The 12082-nt window shown below is 43.3% G+C and overlaps 1 pseudogene; it reads left to right on the top strand.

Annotated features, from left to right (window-relative positions):
* Positions 1–1168: 1168 nt before the first annotated feature.
* LOC126068674 (group XIIA secretory phospholipase A2-like) lies at positions 1169–6671 on the top strand (annotated as a pseudogene).
* The last annotated feature ends 5411 nt before the right edge of the window (positions 6672–12082 follow it).

Below are 12082 nucleotides of genomic sequence, written 5' to 3'. Positions count from 1 at the left end.
TCCCTGACTACTTTATCTATGGAAACCCTGGTAGTAGTGGTTAAGTGCTACGGCTGCTAACCAAAGGGTTGGCAGTTCAAATCCGCCAGGCACTCCTTGGAAACTCTATGGGACAGTTCTACTGTCTTATAGGGTCGCTGTGAGTCAGAATCGACTCGACGGCACTGGGTTTTTTGGGTTTTTTTGACCTTATCTATAGTGAGTGGCCCTTCCCAGCCACTCTCTTTCACATTATCCTATTTAAATTTTCCACCTGGCACTTACTGCTATCTGAAATTATCTTAGGTATTTGTTTACTTGTTTCTCTGTCTCTGCAACTACAATGTGAATTCCAGGAGGGCAGGGAACTTGTACGCCTTGTTTACTGCTGTTTCCTAAACGTCTAAAGCAGTGCTGGATGCATAGTAAACCAAACCAAACCCGTTGCTATTGAGTCAGTTCAGACTTACAGCAACCCTAAAGGACAGAGCAGAACTGTCCCATAGGGTTTCCAAGGCTGTAATCTTGATGGAAGCAGACTGCCACATCTTTCTCCCACAGAGGACCGACCTTTCAGCTAGCAGCCGAGTGCTTAACCACTGCACCACCAGGGTCCTTAGATGCACAGTAAAAAAAAAAAAAAACCCTACTCGACAGTCAACTCTGACTCATAGCGACCCTATCCGGCAGAGTAGAACTGCCCCATAGAGTTTCCAAGGAGCGTCTGGTGGAATCGAACTGCTGACCTTTTTTGGTTAGCAGCTGTAGCACTTAACCACTAAGGCACCAGGGTTTCCTGGATGCATAATAGGCACTCAGTAAGTATTTGTTGAGTGAATGAGTGAGTGAACAAACGAGGGAGAGAAAAAAAGCTTCTCTAGCTCAATGGCATTAGTACTCGACCATCTAACAAAAGTACAGTATTCAAATCCAGTTCAGAAATCCAGCTGGGAAGACCAATCCATGTCAACCAGTTCTATTCTCCTCTTTTCTCGCTGTCTCTGCCAGATCCCTCCCCACAATTACATTGAAAAACAGTTTTCACCGCGAAGGCGGCGAGGGCGGCCCAGCCAGCGGTGAAGGAGACATGGCCATGGAGCCGGCGGTGACAGCCTAGCCCCCGGCCAGCACCGCAGCCTAGGACGCCCTGGGGTCTCCATGGGGCCCGGCGAGGCCCGGCACTCAGTGGATGGCACCGCTCCTCCAGTCGCGGTCCGTGCTCACCCTCTTAGCCCTCCTCCTAGCCGCTGCTCTCAGGTGCCAGGAGCAGGCCCAGACCACCTGCTCACAAGATAGACACATACCTGAAGGCCGCCCTGGACATCCTGGGAGGCAAGAACGGGCTCTGCCAATGTAAGTGTGGTGAGGGATCTAAGCCTTACCCACATTATTGTTATAAACCCTCTCCACCGAATGGGTATGGCTCTCCGCTGTTTGGGTTCACATTAACACTGGCATCCCTTCCCTGACGAAGTGCTGCAACCAACACGACAGGTGCTACAAGGCCTGTGGCAAAAGCACGAATGACTGTGACGAGGAGTTCCAGTACTGCCTCTCCAAGATCTGCCGAGATGTGCAGAAAACACTAGGACTCGCTCAGCGTGTTCAGGCCTGTGAAACAACAATGGAGCTCTTGTTTGACAGTGTTGTGCATTTAAGGCTGTATACCAGACCTGGACAGCCAAAAAGCTGCATGTTGGTGTCGCTACCGATCTTTAAAGATGCTGACGGCTGGTAACAGCAGACGAAGATGGAAGAATGTAACCTTTGACAAAGAACTAATGTTTTTACATCATAAAGCTGCCTTGTTTTGCAGATTAATTATTTTCAGACCTTGCAAGACTTTATATTTTGACATTATAACCTCAAAATAAAAAAAGAAAGGGGGGGTGGCTGGGGGGGAATAGGAGGAAGAGCATACCTTCCCTCTCACCCTCTGTCAGGTATCTTCCTGAGAGTTGCTGCCTTAGTGTGCCAAACTGTCTTGACCCATCCCAAAGAGAGGTGTGTTTAGGCGAGAATTGTTCAAATAGAAAGTATCTGCAACTCGGTTTTTGCAGCCATATTTACCAAAAAAAAAAAAAAGAGGCCAAAATTAAAAGTTGATAAGATGCGTTCAACATTATCTTAATTGGAAATACAAGAACATCCTCACTTAGAAGTATATTTATTTGCTATGAAATTTAAATACTTATATATTTATGCCTGGAAGGATCTGACTTTATTTTTTTCTCTATTTTAATTGCACACAATATGCTGTTTCTTTATAACCCATTTACCGTATGAATAAGTGATGCTTCTATTAGTGGCAGGACTATTTATATGGATAAGATTTCCATGTCTGTTTCTCTGTATGACTGGAACCATCAGCTGGTGACCTCTTAGAGAACAAAACCAGAACATCTAGGTATTATATATTATGCACAGAGGGTGACATGAACAAGATTCAGAAGCACAGCCACTCCTATTTTATGAACCACTCGTATGACAAATGTCATAATTTACTATAACCTTTGTCTACGTTGGAAAAAAGAATTTAATGAGACAAATGAAAAGTTGTTGAACACAGCACACATCAGAACACTATATGCTGTTATGCTTTGGTGTTTTTTCCCTAGCACTTGTTCTCTTTTGTTGTTGTTGTTGTTGTTGTTTGTTCAGTGGCATTAGATACATTTATCACAATGTGTCAACATTCTCTTTAGTTGTGTTCTGGTTGTTCCATTTCCAGCACTCTAGTTTCCCTGCCCCCTTATCTTCTCATCTTTGCTTTTGAGTAATTGTTGACCTTTTGGTCTCATATTGATGGTTTTTAAGTAGGGCAGGGATGTTATACAGGTAACATCCTTCATTTTGTGTGCCACTTTGCTATTTCACTAAAAGATAATCTCAGGGGCTAGGCTCGGTTCCAGGTTTAAAGACTGTCTCAGAGAGATAGTCTCAGGGAGTCCTCTGTTCTCTACTGTTCCAGTTTCACGCTTTTGTTTTTTGTTTTTTTAAGAATTTAAGCTCTGCTCCACATTTTTCTTCTATTCTGTCCGGGACTATATATTATGACCCCAGTCAGAATGGTCAGTGGTGGTAGCCAGGCACCATCTAGTTCTTCTGGCTCGAGGGTAGATGAAGTCATGGCTCGTGTAGACTTGTTTCTTCTCTGAGATTTCGTTTAACTTCTTACTGTTTTTCTCCTGGCAAGTAGAGATCTGTAGTTGTGTCTTAGATGGCCACTCACAAGTTTTTAAGATCCTAGATGCTACCCACTTCACTGGGATGTAGGTCATGAGTTTTGTAAATTATGTTAGGCCAGTTGACTGAGTTGTCCCATGAGACTATATGGTCCTAAGCTTTCAAACCCAGAAAACCTATCTTGGAAAGTGTTTGATTATATCTTAGGAATATCCATGTTTGTGTCTTCAATGAATATATGTGCCTGCACCCACATATTTGTATTTACATATACCTGTAGAAACAAACTCTGTTGATGTAGTGGTTAAGTGCTATAGCTGCTAACCAAAAGGTCAGCAGTTCAAATCCACCAGCTGCTCCTTGGAAACTCTATGGGGCAGTTCTACTCTGTCCTACAGGGTCACTATGAGCCGGAATCAACTTGACAGCAATGGGTTTTTATAGATACTTCTATAAGGAGCCTGGTGGTGCAGTGGTTAAATGTTCAGCTGCTAACTGAAAGGTCAGCAGTTCAAACCCACTAGCCACTCCACAGGAGAAAGATGTGGCAGTCTGCTTTCGTAAAGATTGCACCCTTGGAAACCCTACATGGCAGTTTTACCCTGTCCTATAGGGTTGCTGGAAACCAGGCTGGCAGTTCAAATCCACCAGGTGCTCCTGGGAAACCCTATGGGGCAATTGTACTCTGTCCTATAGGGTTGCTATGAGTCGGAATTGACTTCACAGCAACGGGTTATAGGGTTGCTATGAGTCCAAATGGACCTGACAGCAATAGGTTTGGTTTTGGTTGGTTTATAGATACTTTTATCTGTTCTAACCCATGTACACACCTGTACCTATCCATATACCAATATGCCTGTACTCACCCATATGTGCTCAAACACTCATTTTTACTTTGGTTGTGCTATGCTCACTACACCCACATTTGGTGTCACTTTTCCCATCACCAAAAAGAACTAGTCTCTATGATCTAAAGAATAATTTTCCCTCCCTTCTCCCTGGTAACCACCAACAAACATTGGTCTCTCTATATATATCTATTCTTGTCTTCTTATAAAAGAGAGATCATACATAATATTTGTCCTTATATGCTTCACTTATTTCACTTAACATTATGCCCTCCAGGTCCTTCCATGTTCTAATATGTTTCAGGACTCATCATTGTTCTTTATGGCTGCGTAGTATTCCATTGTATATATGTACCACAATCTGCTTATCCATTCATCCAACAATGCACACTTCAGTTGTTTCCATTTATTTGCTGTTGTGAATAAAGCAGCAACAAACATTAAAAAAAAAAGTTTTCCTCCTTCCCAGTTGCAAAGCAAGTATCTAAATATATCGATGAAACTAAATAAATACTGGTGGGGGCAGCACTGGCTTATGTCTACACTAGTGATACTTGAGTACTAGCTCATCCAGCCAAAATATTCACAGATAAAGATGTTGAGGCTCAGAAGTGTTCATAATTTGCCCAAGCGTACACAGTTCAAAAGGTGACAGAGCTAGAACAAAATGCAAACTCTTAACCATGACATTATACAACTTCTCTAAATGTAGTCTTTCATAGAGCCTTGGAAGTTTCAAATTGCTTGCTGAATTTTTGCCAAATACTTCAAGAAACTGTTGGTAATCATTTAGAAATAAGGAACTGAGAGTCATAAAGAGAAAAGGGACATAAAGTGAAGGGCAAAGTCGAAGCACATTCTAGCAGCTCAGCCTTAGGAAAGGGAAAAGAACTACACTGCCATCTAATATAGTAACATAAGAAAGGGCCAATGAAGCTAAACTAAGAATGTGATGTCCTGACATGAGGCTCTGTGCTGACACCAGGATAAAAAAGCTCAGTATCCTAGAATCCCTGGTGGTACAATGGTTAAGCACTCAGTTGCTAAAGAAAAAGTTGGTATTTCAAACCCACCCAGTGGCGCCACAGGAGAAAGGCCTGGCAATCTGTTCCCATAAAGATTAAACAAACAAACAAAAAACAAACCCAGTGCCGTCTAATCGATTCCAACTCATAGCGACCCTATAGGACAGAGTAGAACTGCCCTATAGAGTTTCCAAGGAGTGCCTAGTGGATTTGAACTGCCCACCTCTTGGTTAACAGCCATAGCTCTTAACCACTACGCCACCAAGGTTTCCATAAAGATTATAACCTAGAAAATCCTTAGGGGCAGTTCTACTCTGTCACATTGGGTTACTATGAGTCAAAATCAACTTGACATCACCCAGCAATAACAATGATCCTAAGCAAGAGATTTGAGAATTCTCTCAGGTATCTATATCAAGACAATAAAGATTCGATGTTTTCCTATCTCGGGAATCCAAGTTAATTTGACCAAAGCTGGAGACTCCTGCCCTGAACTTAACATCTGTGGTAGATGGTTTCAATAACAACCCCCAATGAATCACACCTCCCTGTATCCTCTCCCTTGTATGGTTTCCTACACACATTGACTCTGGGTTTGGCCCTGTGATTTGCTTTGGCCAATAGGACATAACCAAATATAATGCAAACAGATGCTTGAGATTTGTTTATGTACTGGAGCTACTCCTACTGAAACCTCTTTGCCACATGAAGAAGCCCGGGCTAGCCTGCTGGAGATACATGACACGGCTGACATCCAGAAACCAGCCATCAGACATGTGAGGGAGACTGTTTCAGACCACCCAGTCCCAGGCATGCCACCAGCTGAGCAGCGCCACTTAAGTGACCCCAGGTGAGACCAGCAAACTGCTCAGCCCTACTTACTGACACACACAATTGTGAGTAAGTAAAATGGTACAGTTTTAAACCACTAAGTTTTGGGGTAGTTGGTTATGCGGCCAAGCTAACCGAGACATCACCTGATTAGGAGTGAACAAAACTGCTCCTCTGGGCACCAAAGATGTCAAATAAGAGAAAGCTCATGGCATGCAAATGCTGGTTACTCCATATCTGGGAGAGTATCATTCACTTTCAAGAAAAATATACACAGATACCAAAAACAAATAAATCAAACCCATTGCCGTTGAGTCAATTCCAACTCATAGCAACCTGATAGGGTTTCCAAGGAGCACTTTGGTAGATTCAAACTCCCAACCTTTTGGTTAGCAGTCATAGCTCTTAACCACTACACCACATGCAGATAGATCCAACTAACTCAAAATACATTCTGCCTATTTGAAAAACTTCAGCTAACTACTCATACTTCCTGGTGCTAACCCAGTGCTAGTTTTTCCCCCCTTGAAAGAGATGAAAAGTTATTTTCCAAGACTTATTGCTGCAATCTCCTTTAGAAGGAAAATAAATATTTAATTCCTACGTGGATTCAATTCTTCGTGCAGTTTCACCTCCTATCCCCCAATTACAAAGAGGGTAAATCTTACTTGCTAAAGAATTATGTTTCTAAGATCACCCTTTAACCTTCCAGCGAAAATAATTCACGCTCTACCTCTTTCATGTCTAAAGGGTGCACATTTCTCAGTGTCTTCAAGGAGGTGACAAGGCTGATGTTTCTTAAACCCACAATTCTGCTTTCATGAAATCAACAAAGGCATTCTATGGCTTTCTGGGAAGACAAAAGATTCCATTTCTAACCACCTAAAGAAAGGATAGCTTTTCTGTACCATAAAGATTCAGAATCCCTTGTATCAAGTGTCTTTGAGGTTGGCAATTCTTTAACAACCTGACTTTTCTTTGCTCAAGTAAACCTGAAGTTCTAATAAACCAGTCAAGTGAAATTTCCCACAGAATATAATCTTTAGTGACCGTAGTATCAAGTTAGAATGACAAAAATGTGACTTTTCTCCTGCACATCTAGGATCTTTTATTAGAATTGTAAAGGTTTTGTTTCACTATTATTTTTCAAGAAAACAGCTTGTCATACTCTCCGGCTTTCCTTGCCTGGGATCATTAACTCAATTGATTTGTGCTCATTGTTAATGAGGTTAAGGTCTCGATGGATTCAGTCCCACTATGGGCCAGTTGGCTTTCGGTAGGCGTGGACTGCATCCTTAACTCCAGCCTCAAAATGACCCCTAACCTTGGCCAGGTCGCGTTTCTCTCAGGAAGGACAAGTGGTACTATAGCTGCGTCTGTGAGATATTTCCACCATGGGAACAAACTCAGTCTCTACTTACAGGTGCATGAGCCTTGCCTTTACCCGCACAAGATTCATCTGGAGCAAAAAGATCCTATCTTGAATTGAGGGCTCTGGCATGAGCAACCTAAAGTCCACATAAAGCACATTTACAATGTCTTAGAGTAAAATGATGAGTTGCTCTAACAAATTGTGCTAACAATAGAATGATTTAAAAACCAAAAAGCTGCTATATCTCTCCCATAATATTTGTGAGGAAAGTACACGGTCAAGTTAGGCAAGGCAGCTCTGTTCCATGATCATTTAGAGATCCAGTTTCCTGCCATGGGGTTGCTCCTCTGTCCCTTAGATCATGGATGTTATCTGCAAGATCAAAGTTAGGTTATCATGGCTCCTAGTGTGGAGGAGGCACACTCACTCTTTTAAGGTCCAGAAGTGGAAGATATCATTTCTATTCACATTCCACTGGGGAGAGCTTAGTCAGATGGCTACATCTTCTGCACAAGGGACTGCATTAGGTGTACCCATAAACCACGTTCCCAGAAAGAAGGGGAGACATTATCTTGTCAATCAACCAGCAGTCTTTGCCACATGTGGAAAGTCAAGATCATCCCTGTTTTTTCTGTTTGCATACTCAAAGCAATCACTGGAAAGAAAAGATGCCCAGCACAAGTTCTGCAAGGGCGTGTAATTTTTCAAGCCAACACCCATAACCCAACCAAAGCCACGAGCAAGAAGAAGAAAGGTGAGCAGGCTAGGCAAAGTCACAGACATGAGAAAAATAAAGAATAAACAACTGCATCATTCCCATCCCCCAATATATTAACATCATGACCCAGTGGGGGCACCGATTGTGCTAGAGAGTTCTTGCACCATTCCCTTGTTGTCGCTGTGTGCCGTCAAGTCGATTCCGAGTCATAGTGACCCCATAGGACGGAGTAGAACTGCCACATAGGGTTTCCTAGGCTGTGATCTTTACAGAAACAGACTGCCATGTCTTTCTTTCATGGAGCAACTGGTGGATTAGAACTGCCAACCTTTTGGTTAGCAGCTGAACACTTAACCATTGTGCCACCAAAATACCTTTCCCTAGCTTCTTTGAAATAGGGAAAAGAGGATCTCTTGGGGAAAAAAGAAAAGATTAGTAACATTGTCAAGTTCTTCCCCTGACCTGCCCAGAACATCTCACATCATTAAGCTCCAGAAGTTCTGACGTTAATGCCCTCGGCCACATTTCTGTCCTTCTCTCCCCTTCCCCAAACTCTAGCCTGTCATCATGAACATCTGCTCGGTCTATTAAACAGTAAACAACTGACTTTCTATGCCTTCTGGGTTAAATGACAAAGCTTTCCCAGCATGCCGAATATTCTCTTAAATACAGTCGTTGAACTTTTACCCTGATCCTTCTCTCTGCACCTTCACTCTTATTTCAGTAAGTAGAAATGGAACCACATCCACATGGCCAAGGTATCTTATCCTTGTATTTATAGTCTAAACCCTGCATGACTAAGCCAACCTGCAGTCCCACCAGCTGTCAGACTACTAACTGGCAACAACTGATGCTGGAACACATCCCTGTAACTGGCTGTGTAGCCCTCACTCATTCAACTAGGTAAAAATAACTATTCATTTGCCAAATGCAAAATAAAGTATCCACCACCTGGGAATTTCTGGAACTGCTCTGGGGGAAACGCTTCCAAGGACACCAGCTTGTCGCTCTCTCACCTCTTGTCCCTACGCTCTGGAGCCCTGGTCCCCATGCTTCCAGTGCCTGGGAAGCTATTAGAAGAGACAGAAAGCTCATAGGAAGCATCCATAGAATCATCTCATGCTAGCACCACAGCCGCTGACTTAAAAGAGAGGATTTACCCTTCTCCAGCACTCTCCTCTAGCTGAGAACTTAGGGGCTGTCTTGTCGCCTTTAAGGATGTCCTTTGCTGGTTTCTGAACCACAGTGTGCTCATATGTAAGACTAGATAATAATAGTACCTTATAAGAGTGTTGTGAAAATTAACTGAGAAACTGTAATTACAGCTAACGTTCAATTTAACCAGCTCCCTGTACAAATACGGTGCAGGTGAAAAAAGAGGGGCATTGGCACATATCAGTAGCCACTCACACATTGACATGGATCATTCAAACCCTGGCTGTCTGGCTTCAGAGGCCAGACTCTTAACTACTATCTACTGTCTCTCACACAAACATTCATTCAACAAAAATTTGGTGAGCAGCTACTGTGTGCCAAGCATAGTTCTAGGCCCTGTGAATACAACAGAGAATAAAACAAAGTCTCTTTCTTCACAGAGCTTACATTCTAGTGGATGAAATAGCCAAAGACCTAAGAAATGAATACTGTAAAGAAAATTTAAGTAAGGAAAGGGTTAGAGGGTGTCTTAGTTATCTAATGTTGCTGTAACAGAAATACCACAAGTGGGTGGCTTTAAAGAACAGAAATTTATTTTTCACAGTTCGGGAGGCTAGAAGTCTGAACTCAGGGTGTGGCTCTAGGGGAAGGTCCTTCCTTGTCTATTTCAGCTTCTGGTAGCTGTCAGCAATCCTTGGCGTCCCTGGGCTTATAGATGCATCTGTCTCCGTCATCTATCTTCCTTTTTCCTCTGGGTGTGTGTAAAAATGGCATGGGTGAGGTGTCTGACCTCCCCTAATTTCATAAGGGGGAAGGAGAATCTAGATCAACAGCCCAAGGCTAATTTTTATGAGGCCGAGGTCATACATACCTCCTCTAGCCAGCCCTTTCTACCAATTCTGACACCATCTGTCCCTCCTACAGTGCACTCTACTTCTCTGCTGAGTTCAATAATTCGTTGCGATGGCCGCAGAGGACTCAAAGACAATACTCAAAATTATGGGGTTTATTATATTAGGGAAGTAACAGGTTACAATTCAGGTTCAGGAATGCTCAGGATACAGTTCTTCGATCAGGACAGCCTCTTCTCAGCCATGTCCACAGGCAGGTCTGTCTCTGCCCTTCAGCCCAGTCTCTGCCCTGCTCTGGCAAGTGTTACAAAGCTGTTTTAGCTCTACCGATAAGTGCTCAGAGACATCCCCCTCTGCCAGTAAGCCTTGACCCAAAGGCACTTGGCTCTATCTCCCTGAGTCAGCAAACCTAGTTCCAACAAGTGCCTGAGGGTACCCTACTCTGCTAGCAAGCCTCCTGCCAGAAGGCACTCAGCTTTCTTGTTCCACAGGCTGGGAAGCCCACCATGCCGTCTCCCGCCTCTGCTGGTTTTTCTGCCACTGCTACTTGCTGTCTTCAGGGTTACAGCTTTTTCTCTCTCAGTCTCCTGGCTCTAGGAATGTCTCAGTGCAGGGATCTGGGTCCAAAGGAAGTGCTCCACTCCTGGCTCATCCTTCTTGGTGGTGATGAGATTCTCCCCTCCCACCTCTGGGATGGCTCATTTTAAGCCTAGTGGAATGGCAAAACTGACCAGTCCCCTTGGTGGGCCACAATTACCTTATTTGCACAGTCCCACCTAATCACTTGGTTGGGAGTTACAAGACCATGGCAAGAAAGGCCACACAAAAGCGATTTATCACACCACAGTGTGTCTCTTCGTCTATTCAACTCTTTATATAGCTCAGAATTAATGAGGTTTAAAATCCATCCTAATATGGTAGGACCTCATTAACATAACAAAGAGACCCCCTATTTCCAAACAGGATCATATTTATAGGTACAGGGTTTATTTAGGATTTCAACACAATTTGAGGGGACACGATTAAATCCATAACACTCCCCTTGTCCCTCACTTCTGCTCCCTTGGATCACTTTACAAAAGAAACAACTTGCACAAGAGTTGTGATCCACATTCAAGCAGAGACCTTGAAGTGGTGAATGAGCTCTGCAGATATCTAGGGTAAGATCATTGCAGGCAGTGGGAATAATAAGCACAAAGGCCCTGAGATGGGAGCATGCCTGGTATGCTTGAGAAACAAAGAAGCCACTGTGCTTGGAGTACAGTGAGCAATGGCAAAAGTAATAGATGAAGTCAGTGAGGTAATGGAGATTGTAGATTCCTATATGGACTTTGACTTTACATGTAAATGGATCATTGTAACTCAGTGCTATTAGTATTATGGTAGAGGTAAGCACAGATACTATGGCACCATAGAGAAGGGGCACCTGATCCAGACTGAAAAGGTAGTGGTCAGAGAAGTCATTCCAACTTTTTCTGAGCGCCTAGTATATGCCTTACACTGTCTTGTACACAAATGATACAGAGATGAATTCTATAGCCTCTACTTCCAAGAAGAGCGTCATGAGTTGTTGCCCTTGCTTTGCTGGTGCTCTAGGGAGGTGCTTAGTCTGCCTGTTGGGTAGTGCATTGCTGCCTCCTGAGGCTGTCCTCTACTCTGAGCTCAGTTTTTCCCATCTGACCAGGAGTTGGAAGAGCCAGGATTAGAACCTGGGGTTTTTGTTCTTACTACATAGGACTTAGAAAGCCTTGGAGGCTGAGAAGTGTTGAATCATTTTATTATTGCTCACTGCTCAGCCCAATAGAAACACATTGTTAGTAGAAATAGGAAGCCATAGGTTTTGTGCAGGCCTCTAGAGAATCTGGGGTTGATTTGTCTGTTTGTTTTTCCTGCCCTAGTCTCCACAGTCATTGTCAGGACCAAAGAAGTCTTATCTTCACTGTATTTCCTTGGAACCACAGTGACATTCAGTGGCCACTGGAGGTTGAAAACAAGTGTCAGGGAAAGCACTTCTCTTTATGCTGAGGGGTGAAGAAAGGCGACTCTCCCAGCAACTTTCCCATTTAAACTACCACAATCTAACCAGCTCCTGGAAATTGAGCATAAAAAAAAAAATT

This window comes from Elephas maximus, chromosome X (genome assembly GCF_024166365.1).
Source record: "Elephas maximus indicus isolate mEleMax1 chromosome X, mEleMax1 primary haplotype, whole genome shotgun sequence".
NCBI classification, from domain to species: Eukaryota; Metazoa; Chordata; class Mammalia; order Proboscidea; family Elephantidae; genus Elephas; species Elephas maximus.
This window is presented reverse-complemented; position numbering and strand designations above follow the sequence as displayed.